General features: G+C 37.1%; 1 long non-coding RNA gene across 2 annotated transcripts; it reads left to right on the top strand.

The window, feature by feature from the left end:
* Nucleotides 1-5,712: 5,712 nt before the first annotated feature.
* LOC131225204 (uncharacterized) lies at nucleotides 5,713-12,201 on the top strand. Of its 2 annotated transcripts, XR_009161245.1 has the most exons (8): nucleotides 5,713-6,009; nucleotides 7,188-7,335; nucleotides 8,612-9,068; nucleotides 9,349-9,912; nucleotides 11,598-11,663; nucleotides 11,766-11,848; nucleotides 11,976-12,074; nucleotides 12,172-12,197. It is a non-coding gene; the product is annotated as an uncharacterized LOC131225204 (long non-coding RNA). The 2 variants fall into 2 exon arrangements; XR_009161246.1 differs by lacking the exon at nucleotides 11,766-11,848 and having other exon boundaries at nucleotides 12,172-12,201.
* Nucleotides 12,202-14,196: the final 1,995 nt, after the last annotated feature.

Here is a 14,196-nt window from a genome sequence, read left to right as displayed (position 1 = left end):
CTGTTTAGTTTCTTGGTTTAACAAGAAGTAAAGTTCCGTATCGCTCTCAACTACTGAGTCTGAATACATTGCAGCAGGTAATGCATGCACTCAGCTGGTATGAATGAATAGAATGTTAAGTGATTACGGAATTGCACAGGATTCAATGGTTTTATATTGTGATAATTTCAATGCAATTAATATATCTAAAAATCCAATCCAGCATTCACAAACCAAGCACATTGACATTAGATATCACTACATTCATGAATTAGTGGAAGAAAAGACAATTTCATTGAAATACATTTTGACCGAGACTCAACTTGCTGACATTTTCACTAAATCGCTCGACAAAAGCAGGTTTAATAAATTGAAATTTGATCTTGGTATGTGTAATTTGAATTGATTATTCATGCTTGCATGTATTATAGTATATATATTTATTAATTTATTTGTTTAAATTTTAAAATTATGTAAAAAATGCATATTTTTAACTGTGCACGACCAGTGGAGGACGTACTCGACCAGTCATGGCACGACCGGTCGAGGACGTCAACGACCAGTCGTGTAGTGTGCTGGTGCTTTTAATTTGGAAAAAAATCCCTTTTCTTCCTCATTTGCTTTTCCTCTCCAACAGGTCTAAGCTTGATCGGTCGTACCCAACTTCTTGATTCTTCAAGGTTAGTTCATGATTTCCATTTTTCTTGTAGATTCAAGTGCATATCACTCAATTTTCTTACTTAGAGTGGTTTATTTCTTGTTTCCTTGAAATTTTTAGGGTCTTCTTGTCCAAAATCTGTTCTAGAGAAACCCCACTCTATTTCTTTTGTAACTTCTTGATTTATGTATTCTTAGTTGGAAATGGATGCTAGAGGTAAAAAGAAAAATACCCGTGGCCCTTCAACATCCAGATCATCACCTATCACAAGGCGCCACCTTCGGTCACCCGAAGATGATCCTCCCTATGTGCGGGATTTGAGGTTGCACAATGTATTAATTGAGCGACCTGTGCATGTTGAACATATTGCTCCTTTTAATCTCCTCCCTCTTCTCCAATTTGTAGGATGGGCTAACATTCTACATTGGGGTGGGTCAGCATACCGGTCTATTGTGCAGGCTATGTTTGCTTGCATTTATAATTTTTCAACTAAAAATTTAATGTTTATAATAGCAACTAGAGAAGGTCCATTTGAAGTTGATTGACATTTAATTTCTGGCTTAATGGACATACCTGTCAATGATGAAGGTATTCCAATTAGCTCTCTAGTTGATAAACCATTTGAATCAGAAAAACGCATGCTTACTAGATTATTATGCAACATACATGCACAATGGAGTCAAAATGGGAATGCGCTCGCTTCAAAGTACTTGTTACCCAGATAAAGGGTTCTTCACAGGATATTTATTTTAAATCGGTATTCTCATTCTGGGAATAAAACCGAACTCACCTCTTTTATGGTTTGGATTTTGCATTCCATCATCTCTAGTACAAATGTCTATCTTCCTTCTTTAATCTGTCATTTCATCATACAATTCCGTATCCATCTTAGACACAGTAATATCCCCTTTGCATATCTTATGACTGTGTTAGCCACTCATATGTTAGTAGCTATGCCTGTTGGAGAGGCTCTATTCATCACCTTATTGCTCCTTGACCGACCAGGCTTACTTCTAACAAGCTCATCAAGGTTCATGAGCCGACCTTTCATCATTATCATGAGGTTAGCATAACTCTTCAGTTCACACTTCTAGTCCCTCCATTTTTTTACCAATCGACATCAACACCCAACATTTAATTTCCGTGTCAAACTAAAACTTAGACTACATCACATGAATAAAGTAGACATCACATAATGAATAAAAAATAAATAATAAAATGCATAAACAGAGTCACCATTATCATGATAAGTTCATACATATCATCCTTCTTCTCGTTTGGCACTGCCCTCCAATCAGAATATGTAAGGGGTGTGTAATCCCCATTACGTGCTATTGCCCCAAAAAGTTTGTCAGCTTGCTAGCATTTTCATTAATGAGCTGCCCTAGATTGTTGGTGGTAATAAAAATGCGTTGCCCTTCACGTATGTTACAAACTTGATGGCATCGTGTAGGGCCTTGAGTCCTCTTCGTGAACATCAAATCTGCTTTTAAAAAATGCACATAAATAATATGCAGATTGTTATAATTCATTAGCAAAAAATACATTAAATTTTTAGGGATATTATAACCAATGCATAACATACCACTAAAAGCCTCTTCTAATGAATCAATTACTTGGTGTGGATCCTGAGGCAAACTCTAGGAGGAACCCGCTGTAGGCGGGGGAAGCTGGGGCTAGGAAGGACCCACTGTAGACTTGGGCAACAAAGGCTGGACTAGACCCGATGTAACCGGGGAAGGCTGAGGCTGGGAGAGACCTGCTATAGCTTGGGGCAACTGAGGTTGGGGGGGATCAACTGTAGCCTGTGGGCGCCGACGCTAGAAAGGACCCACATCAGTCTCGAGTAGCCGAGGTTGATTGATGTCGTCGGTCATAAGGCCTATCGGTCGCCTCACAATGTGTCTAGAATGAGTATGCTTCATGTCTAACATTTGTATATGTCCAACAATATCACATCCATAAAATGCATAGCTTGATTTGTGAACAGTTGCATGTTGATAAGACGATTGAATTTTGAATAAATAAATAACAAAACCACATGAAAAAAGACATTTTAATTTCTATTTCATACATTAGGAAAACATGGTACATAAGAAATCAATTATTGTACAAAATGTCATCTTTATTGGGATCAGATAACTCAGTATCATCTATTTGGTACTCTACCATTGGCTGGGTAGGTGGTAAATATGTGACAATTGTTATACCATCAACATCTGTCCTTTCCCAGCTAACAGTGCCATCACTTGGGTCCTCCAAACATTGATCATCGCTGGGCGACCTGCCTAAGTATGTATCAACATCATCTGCAGACTCTTGCCCATGCATCTCAAATAAGTCTCTAGGTTTCATCCTCACCACAACATGCCAATCCTTCTCAATGGGGTCTTGTATGTAAAACACCTGTTCGGCTTGAGATGCGAACATAAATGGTTCATCAGACAATTGTTAACCAGTATGGCATAATCGTTTCAAATTTACAAGCGTGAACCCAACCCATCCTTCTTGATACCCCTGCCTTAAGATAGAACATCAACCCAATCACACCTAAATAATACAACCTTCCGAGTACCACAATATTTTAGTTCAATGATATTCGTCAATACACCATAGTATGTTACATCTCCTGTAATAGGATTTCTGTCATTGGTACTCGTGAAGCTTGATGTCTTTGCGGTCACAACAACTCCACTATGTTGAGTTTTTCTTTTTTTCTCATGATCTTTGGTATGAAATCCGAAGCCATTTACAATAAAACCCTTATATCTTCTTGCCATACTAGGACCCCGAGCTAGCCACCTAAGGTCTTCTGAAACCTGCTCATTCCTTTCATGGCGCAACTATTCAATCTATACAGATACCGAAAATATTCATTCAAAAGCTCATGTTTGAATAATAAAAATAAAAACACAAGCACATGTCCTTAAATTTATCAAATCGACTACTTACACGATCACTAAACCATTTATAAAATGTATCATTGTGAATGCATTCTATGTCCCTTGGTCGTGCGCGACAATTCATCTGCTTAATAACATTCATATGTTCTCTGTAAAAGTCATTGGTTTTAGCAACAAAAAAAAAAACAGAGTAAATTTATCTATGTATAAATTAAGTCTTATAGTTGGCTTACTCAAGAAATGGGCTGAGTTCATGGTAGCTAAACAGGACATATCGATGTGCCTGTGCAAATGTAACTTTATCCAGTACACAATCCTCAGGCTTCCCTAATGCATGACCTACTCATGGAAAAATAGAGGATTGTTCTTCTATAACAATGTTACCATAGTCGTCATTCCGTATTGGTCGATTAAACCTTGTCTTTGTACCATGCAAGTACCTCTAGTAGAATGTTAAGCATTCTTTAGCCAAGTACCCTTCTGCAATTGATCCCTCAGGCTGACTGCTATTACGCACATACGACTTTAATATAAGCAGATATCTGTGATTACCAATATTAAAAAGTTTAAAAGTATATGGTTGATTAGCATAACTAGTATAACATGACAAATAATTTTAATTTCTAAATATTAACATGCACCTCTCAATGGGGTACATCCATTGACCAGTCTAGCTATTTTTGCCTCGCCCGCTAAACGAATGGTCAAATGCACCATAATATCAAAAAAAGCTAGTGAAAAAATCTTTTTTAAATGGCAAAGTGTTAGATTAATTCGATATTACAATCGGTCAAAGTCTCTTACTCGACCAACTTCGAAACATAATTTTCTAAAGAAACCACTCAATTCAAGTAAGACTGAGGTTACATTCTTAGGCAATGTTGTTCGTATCACAATTGGAAGTAGTTATTGCATCATAACATGATAGTCATGGCTCTCGAGTCCTGAAATTTTACACTCTTTGAGATGCATACAACATGAAACATTGGCTGCATAACCATTTGGAACTTTCACCTGCTTCAAGATTTTACAAAAATCATCCTTCTCACTTGGTGACATAGTAAAGCATGCATGTGGTAAATATGTTTTGTTAGATGAAAGCTGCTTTGGGTGTAATGTTTATCTTATATCCATATCTTGTAGGTCATGACGTGCCTTTACACTATCCTTTGTTTTCCCTGCAATATTCAACAGCGTCCCAAGCACATTGTCACATACATTCTTTTCAAAATGCATCACGTCTAGATTATGACGCAATAGATTATGCTCCTAATACGGCAAATCAAAGAAAATGATCTTCTTTTTTTCAGTTATATCATTCTTCCTCATTGTCTTCTCCTCTTCTCTTATGCCCATGACTGCCTACAGTCTTCTTCCCACATGTGACATTAATTCCCTGCAACTAGGCCAACACATCAGAACCAAATAGTGGAGTTGGTGCCTTGCCAAATTCTTCCATGCCATCAAAGGATCTGCTATTAGTTTTAAACCTATAATCATGTTCTAAAAATCGACGATGACCCATATAACAAAACTTTCGATCATGTTTTAACCATTTAGACGAAGTGTCCTTACTGCAACCAGGACAAGTGAGGCATCCTTTAGTGTTCCATCCAAACAAGTTTGCATATGCAGGGAAGTCATTAATAGTCCACAACAATGCCGCACATAATCGAAATGTCTCATTGCTTGAGGCATCATAAGTGTCTACGCCAACCTCTCATAATTCCTTCAACTCATCTATCAAAGGTTGCAAATACACGTCAATGTCATTACCAGGTCTATAAGGGCCAGAAATAAGTAAAGATAACATGAGATAAGGTTGCTTCATACACATCCATGGTGGCAAGTTATATAGTATCAAAATAACAAGCCATGTGTTGTGAGCAATACTCATTGTCCTGAATTAATTGAAACTGTCAGCTGCTAACCAAAGTCTAACCACTACTAAAAAATCAAGCAAAGGATGTAGCCTATGGCGGATTTTAGCTATGGTTTAAATCTATATCTATATTAATACGGGTTTAATCCATAGCTAAAACCCACATAACCGTAACTAAATCCAAAAAGCAGCACGGGTCCTTTCTATTTCATTGATGCGGGTCTTCTTTTTTTCATTCCCTCTCTTTCAAACATCCCTCTCGCACCTCCACCTCACCCCCACGCCCTAGCCGCACCTCCACCTCTCTCTCTCTCTCTCTCTCTCTCTCTCTCTCTCTCTCTCTCTCTCTGATTTTTCCAAATTTTCTCCTTTCAAGTGCCCTCTCTCATTCCCATTTCTTTCCCCCTTTTCTCTCCGTCTAAATTTCTGATCATCCCCTTTTCTTATTCTAGGGTTAGGTTTTTTATTTCCCATTTCCCATTTTCGATCTTTTCTTCCTCTCTCTTCTATGTAAGAGGGAAAGCGTCGGTGTTGACAGTGATTCCATCAATGGGGGCGATTCGAGTGTCAGCAACAAGTTTGTAGAGGTAAGCAACTACATTGTGTTGTAATTATTGTAATTGTATATCAATCACCCGTGTTGTGGCTGCTACGTGGGTTTGGTCCACCCAAAAACTGATTGACCTAAATGGAGTTTAGGACAGGTGACATGGGGACTAAAATCTGAAACATAGTTTACAATCCCCAGAAATTGCTTGATCTGCTTCGAGGTAATTAATAACCAATCGTAGTTTTCCTCTGACCTGTTCAACATGTTTGTTGACGTAAAACGCTTCACATGCCCGGTGAGTATGTGGATTCAATCAATTTCTGGCCAAGTAACTTTCATAATTATACTTGGGCTAGAGTCAGATGGTCAGGACTCGTTCCTTGGTGACTGGCAGTGGTTGGAGTGATTGGGACAGTTTGTTTGAATGGAAGATGGATGAAGAAGTTTGGGTTTTGCCAAAGTGGGTGAGAGTGCTTGTCTGCAAATTCTGAATGGGAGTTGGCACAACAATTAATTTTTAGGTTGGCTTTGATTTGTTGCATGGGTTGTGCCATATGGAGGTTTGGAAGTTTTGTCCATGGGAGAAAGTGAGATTCATGGATTAATCCAGATGGTGTCCATTGAAGGGCGGGGATTTGATATAAGATATCAAATCCAAGGATGAGATCTTTCCCTTAGAGGCTTGAGCTAAGAGCACTGGACCATTCTCAATTATGAAATCCGAGTATAAATGAAAATGGTTCGTATTTCTAACACAGGTATTGATTCTAATAGACAATCGATGATGGCCCTAATAAGTAGATGGATAGATTCTTGCTTAGACCTATTTTATGTAAATGATCTTGACCATCTATATTTAGGGTCTATTGATCAAGTGGTTAACGTTTGTTATATTAGTGTGATCATAGTAGCCCATGAAACATGTGTTAGACCTAATGAACAGATCAGGAATTGACTAAGTGTCCCAATGCAACCAGTCGCACTATAACTTACAGTGCTCTGAGAGCATTGGACCATTCTCAATTATGAAATCCAAGTATATGAAAAAGGTTCGTATTTCTAACACAGATATTGATTCTAATAGCTCAAAATTTTGGAGAAGTATGGTTACTTGGTGAGCCTTTTTAATTAATTAGATTGATGAGGATGCTGGCAATAGTGATTTGAATTTCTTGTTGGATCATTGATTCGGTGATGGGCCTTTTAATTGATCAGGTTGAGGAGGAAATGTGACCATTAAAGAAGGAAGCCCTAGTGAAATTCCACTAGAGAGGATGGCTCACAGTTCCTTGTGATGTTGAAGAAACTCCAATTATAAATGTTGGCTGTTAGCGATCCTCTTTGCCCTATGGAGCTGTGAAAGGTACAGTTTACTTTTCTCACCAGAAAATCTTGAATACGATCTGTGAACAATTTCCACCATGGCAATGCATCTGCTTAAAGTTTCCAATGCATTGAAATGTTTAACATAGTTCAAATTTCACATTCTTCCGTGATGGATATTTGTACCTTCTTTTGCTCTTGATCTCTAAATTTCATTGATTATGAAAGAAGCTCGTATTTTTTTTTGGAAAGTGTCTGCTTCGTTAGGGTTCTTTCTTTTTTATTCTTTTTTTTTCTTTTTTCCTGTTGTGGTTGGGCCCACTTGGGGTCCCCAGAGAATAGGTGTCCATAACCTGCTACACAGTTCCAGCAGGAGACCCTAGACCGGACTCTAACCCGGTCTTCCCCTAGCGAAGTAGGCATCATAACCAGTTAATCTATCTAGAAAGATGAATTTTGATTTTCATTAATTCAATTGGAGAGGGTAGAATGGTGCCAATTTGTATACACTTTGAAGTGTTCAAAACTGTATGAATTCTTTGTGGGCCTCTTTGTGCTTTAGTTTTAAAGCATAAGGTCAAACAATTTCTTTGACAGGAGGGCCTTGCCTTTTTTTTTTTCTCCTTTTGGAATTGTTTCATTTCTAAAGAACTACTTTTTTTTTCACATTTTGGAATTTTAAAGAAATATCTCTGTAAGCTTTTCTGTAGTTTCTTCAATTGTTTATGGTAGTTCTATAATTATCTGTTGTTTGGCAATGGTAATCTTCCTTAATAAATTAACATTTTAAAAGAAAAAAGAAAAGAAATATTATAATAGTTTAGCAAAAGAAGCAACTCATCACTAGATAATTCCAGTTACTTGCCAGTTATGCATAAAATCTGTACATAAAATGTAAATAATTACAACATCTCTCCTCTGTTTGAGATGCATAGCAGTGGGGCCATTATCATAACCACATCAAAAAGCAAGAAAAAAGAAAAGCAAACAGTAAATCATTAATCACCACCATCACCAACGCCATTATCATAACCACATCATTACATCATAAAAAGAAGCAAACCATTTAGCATCCCATAACGCTCGAGATCTTAAAAATAGCTTTAAAATACTTGTTTGGTTGATGTGGAGTTCATTCCTAGGTTTTTATATTTTCCAGGTAATGTTAGAGTTGGCATAGTAATACATAAGGAATGGTTAGATTTTATATTTGATAAACCGGTTTCCAGGGAGAACTTGGAAGTGTATGTTGATATGCAGAGCTGACCGGTTGTAAAATTGCTATTGAAATGGAAAGAATTCACTGTTAAAAATAGGGGATGATAGAGCATCAAAAACTGCGATCCTTGCTAGCCTGTTGGCATTTGCAGGAGTGGCCATCTTGGGTTCAAGCTTATGCTGCTATAAATGCAGGAGGAAGACACAGCAAGAAGGTAAACTTCTACCCGAGAGTCGTAAAATCATGTAAATGCTTAGGTCCTATTTGGTGAATGGCTAAAAATGATTTCATCTCATTTTAGTTAACAATATTTAAGTATTGACTTTTTGTTGCTTTCAACTTCTACCCGCTTACACACATGTTAGACTTGTAACTTTTATGTTGCTACTTTGATGGGATACAGTGGATACATGGCTCCTGAGTATGCAATGGCAAGGTTGTTTTCAGTGAAGTCTGATGTGTTTAGCTTCGGCGTCTTACTGCTAGAGATTGTAAGTGGGAAAAAGAACATCAATCTACATTTCCCCAAAGATGCCCAGAGCCTTGTCACTTATGTAGGTTTCCCTTTTCTCAGCTTCTAATTCTTGGTAAAATGAATTGAGTTTATGCTCAGGTGGGGTAGGCCTCAGATGGCCCATTTTTATAACCAGATATGAAATAGATCCAATTTCAGCTAGCTTCCTAATAAGGCTTTTCTCTTTTGTGTAACGACTATAAATGGACCGGCCAGGATAGGCTTAGCCTACTGCCAGCCTGAACTTTTTTAATCTCTTCTAGTAGTGTTTTCGCTGTTAAGCTATTTTAATTGGGATTCAGTGAAATGTAAATTTACAGGCATGGACACTATGGTGTGAAGGAAAGTGCTTGGAATTGATCAATCCATTGATCGCAGAGGCATGCCCCACTGAAGATGTGCTGAGATGCATCCATATTGGGCTATTGTGCGTTCAAGAAGATGCAGCAAATTAGGAGGTCAGTTCGCATTCATGGTGGGTTCCTTCTGATGAATGGTCCATATATTCGCACATGCCATGTTGACACATGTGCTGCAAATCTCCTTATGGATCTTCTTGCATGAATCACCTTGGCATTTCTCAAGCTTTTCAAGGCATGTAGGGGTGGTTCCTGAGAAGTGCTTAGTTGCAATGGTCGCATGCTTGAGAAATCAGCTCCAGTTGCTACCATTACCACCTTCCAAAAATTTAAGTGTAGTTCACATCTCACTGGGTATTTCACAATGAACAATTTCTGCTCTAATACCCATCACTACCCACTTCTTTAATAAGCCTTTGGTTCATCCCTTTTAACAGGTGGATGGCTTAGAAATTGTGTTGATGATGGTCCCAACTATTCAACAGTATAGATCACCTAGCTTTGGACTACCCCTGTACCAATCAGGTGCATAAGGACATGTGTTCAGGGTGACCTTGTGCCTAGGATCATATTTTTTTGCTTTCATTTTTCTTTTCTTCACTACTATTGTAGTAATTTATTATCAATGTCCCATTTCTATGAATGTGAAAACTTGATTTTCACTTTACTTAAGAAACAATTTAAGGAAAGAAGGAAAGAAAGAAAAAGACTACTAGTAAAGCATAGGAGAAACTATTAAATTCCCACTGATGCATTGCCATTTTCTGCTATTGGTTTATAGCTAAGGAGTAATGGGCTATTGGTTTGCCTTGGCTAAAGTTATCAATGCTTGTTATCTCTAGCTTTGCTATTCCAACTTCCAATATTCCCTGTTTAATTATCATTATTGTGCCACCGAACCTATCCTTAACTATTATGTTTTAATTTTTAATTTTTTAAATTACCTCAGCATTCCCATCTCTGCTGTATGATTTTTGCAAGGCTTTAGAATTTTGTTGCACTGGGAATCCAATGTGGTATGATTTCCCCAATGTGGAAGACATCATCCATGACTCAAGTTTTGCACAAGACAAGGAGTGGTTGTTAAAGGGTCTAGGGAAATTGTTTTTCACGATTGGTTGAAAGGTCAATTGATATCTCGTCTCAATTTGCTTTGATTTTGTCAATGCATTCCAGTAGTTGAGAACCATGGAATCCTATGTATATTCTCCTATTATTTATCTGACTTGCAAACCAACTGAAATTGGAAGTCATAACAGGGGACTTCATTTCAAATTTAAAAGCCACTTTTCATATGAAACTGATTGTGTATGGAAAAAAATAAAATAAAATCTTTTGGCAGGCGACAGTTCTTAAGGAAGAATTTAACATTGATCTGTGGGTGGGGAAGGCTGCTTAGCAACTTCCTTCCCCATCACCTAGGTACATGCCTAGATTTCTGATTTTCAGACCATTTGGAGTCATTTTTATAAAATTTGGGTTCCTAGTTGGCCTAGAGCAGATCTTGTTGTAAACTAGTTAGTGGCAACTCTTTTTTTTATTATTTTTATTTTTGGTCTTTCCTCTGTTGTCATTTTAGTCTACCGGACTTATATCCACATGTGTTTGGTTGGAGAGTCACCACCATCATTTAAATGGCAGTGTAGTGTGAGAATCACCACCTTTTTCTGGTAGTGGACCAATTTGTTGTATCTTGAGTCAAGTCCTGTGGATGACTCGTGGGCCCATGGCACTGAACCAGATTGGCAACTAAGTCCAAGTCTTTTTCTTGGTTGAGTTCTTTTTTATTTTTCTTTCATTCTTGTCCCCCTCTGTTGTTGGTCTGTAAATATGATGTTGAACTCAGAAGCTGCCACATCTTACATATATGCATGCCATTCACTCATGATTGTTTACATCTTGATCCTTGCAATCACTTGTGGATGTGACAATGGTTGCAACTGCCATCATTCTGGGCCCATATGCTTTCACTTGCAGAAATTGCTGCTAAATGGAAGTGTACTTTAAGCTGAATATTAAATACCCGTTGAAGGCATATCTTCAAATTATCAGTTCATCTCTTGTAATTGACAAGAATTTTGTTCTTTTAATTGGTTGGAAGTGTCTGATTTTTAATTGGTTGGTTATTTGTTCCAATGCAAACTAGTAAATATGCAGAATTCCATCATTAATCAAATGGCCTATTTTGCAATGTATTTTTTGTGCTACAGGCTCGTGAGAAGTTTCTATCATTGAGGAAAGGTACAAAGTCGGATGTTGTTGCTGTCTTAGAAGAGGTATTGTCCTATTTTCAACTGAGAGGCCTTTTTCTAATCCTGACTCATAGAAAATCTGACATTTTGTTTTTGGTATTTCATTTGTCAGCTTAATTTCTCAAGATAGAAATATTAATTTAGTAATAGGCATATTTCAGGACCTCCACATTGCAAGGTCTTCATTTGAGCAGGTTCGCTTCACCCTAGTATTTACAACTTTATGCACGCCGACTATTCTACCCATGTTCAACACTAATAATTCCAGCAAAGATGCATTGATATGAGAGATAGCCAGTGGCCGGTGCCATTAATTGTCATATTCTCTCTTTCCAGGTCACAGTTCTTTCTAATGTCGAGGCCAAGAAGAGGTTTGAGTTTTTGGAAGCTGTTAGTGGGGCAATGGATGCTCACCTTATTCATTATTTCAAACAAGTATGCATACGATTTCCTTGTTCACTGTTCTATTGAATGTAGTTTGCTGCTCTTCTTTGGTGCTTCTCTAAAAGCTTTTGACCCGGTTTTCTTACAGGGATATGAGCTATTGCATCAGATGGAGCCATATCTCCACTAGGTCTGTTTTCATTTATGAATTGCCATAGAAAGTGTACGATACTTAATTTAGCAACATGAGGTACTGCATAGACTAGCTGTGATCTACATTCTTCTAGTTAGTTAGAAGACTTTATGGCACAGGTAAAGGGTCTCTTATCTAGGAATCATCCATATAAAATGATTATGACCTCAATATTTTTCATCATCGCCTAAAACCAAGCTCTTGGTTATCCAAGTAGAGAAATCATTGCAGGGGTAGCCTTTCAAAAAAAAATTATTACAGGGGTAAATAGTCTAAAAAGCAATACCAAGCCTGTGATTTATTTCTTATTCTCATTATCTTCATTTTGGTCTCAATTCTTAATTAGGTTTTGTAAGACATTGATTATGTCTACAAAAGATGCATTATGATTTATGTCAGTTCATTATGCAGGTATTCACAAATAAACTTCAAAACTCATCTGAACCTTTAAGAACAGTAGTGTACTTCATAGGCTAGTAGTTGCTGCCAAATTTATAATCTCATTCAAACCTCATAAAAGAACTAGCAAATCAATATTTCACTGGTATAGAGGTTGTTGTATTTTATTGCAAAATCATTAGGAATGTATTGAAATTTGTTAGTACTAAGTCTGTATTTGGATTCTCAGTTGAGTTGATTGGCAATGTCATTGTAATAAAGCAGAAATGACTACACGAGGCTATTCTTTATTCATTCATAATGCGGGAGTCACCCCCAAGTAGTAATTTTCTTTTAATTATCCCCTAGATAGCAATTCAGACCATTCAAATGTAACTTGTGTAACTCGCAACATATCGATTGTGATTAGAGGTCATCAGTATGAATTAAAACGTTCCTACATCCATTGTGATCACCTATTATATATTTAAGTGAATTATTCAAGTGTAATTCCGCTCAGCATACAAAGATGCCTTAAGTTTTGTTTTTACTATGTATTATTTTGCTTAGAGATATTTTTTTATATACTATCTGTATGACACTGGGTGTAATGTATTGATACATTAGTATGAAGCAATGGAAGATTATGAAAACCTTCAAACATTTTTTTCCTTATTTTCAAGCTACATCTGTACTCACAAAATAGTTTCAACTTTCAGAATGATGGGTTGCTTGGTGCTTTTGCTGGATTTGCTATTGCTATAGTTATTACCTAGAAGTCGTTGAGGTCTTCCAGTACACTGCGAAGAAGGCAACGGAAACAAATAGGTTCTACATTAGCAAGAAATGGTATTTGGACGGTTTGTGCAGGGGTCATATTATTGTGGTGCCAGAGCTGACAAGGCATTTGGACGATCTATGCTCTTAGGCAATCTGTTGTATTCTGAAATTTGTTTATTTAGAAATGTGAATGTAGGATGCATTGTGATTTGATTTGTAATATGAATGCATCATTTTCTTTCCTGATTGCATTTTACGTACTATTCCTAGTAGCATTAATCGCATTAGCGTAGATGAGTTGATCAATCACAGCAAGTTCTTTCAATGGTCACAGAAACCATTGTTATATTTTTTTTTATAATTTTTAAAATAGCTACAAATATTAGCCATAGCTTTTGTTCTGAAAACTGTAGCTATTGCTAGCTTAGCATATTGCTACAGATTTCATTCTACTTTTAGCTATAGATATGTACATCTCGCTACAGAAAGTATAGATACTATTGCTACGAATTTAATCCGTAGCTATAGCATTTTAACCTTTAGCTACACCACTAATTGCTACGGTCTTACTACGGGCTATAACCATAGGAATAAACATTTACCTACGATTTTTATCCGTAGCCTTTGCCCCTTTTTCTGGCAGTGAACATTACGACCGTCCGATGAAAAGCTTGGATGGTCATGGTCAAAAGTTTTCCACGCTAATGCCTTAATATTCCATCGTTGGTACATCCTACTTCATGCCATTTCATAAAGGAAGCTATTTTTAATGACATAAACAACCTTTGAAGCCTTGATTTCAAGGGAAAATGACATAATATC

This window comes from Magnolia sinica, chromosome 14 (genome assembly GCF_029962835.1).
Source record: "Magnolia sinica isolate HGM2019 chromosome 14, MsV1, whole genome shotgun sequence".
In the NCBI taxonomy this organism is placed as follows: Eukaryota; Viridiplantae; Streptophyta; class Magnoliopsida; order Magnoliales; family Magnoliaceae; genus Magnolia; species Magnolia sinica.
Note: the sequence above shows the minus strand (reverse complement) of the source record. Positions and strands in the feature narration are given on the sequence as shown.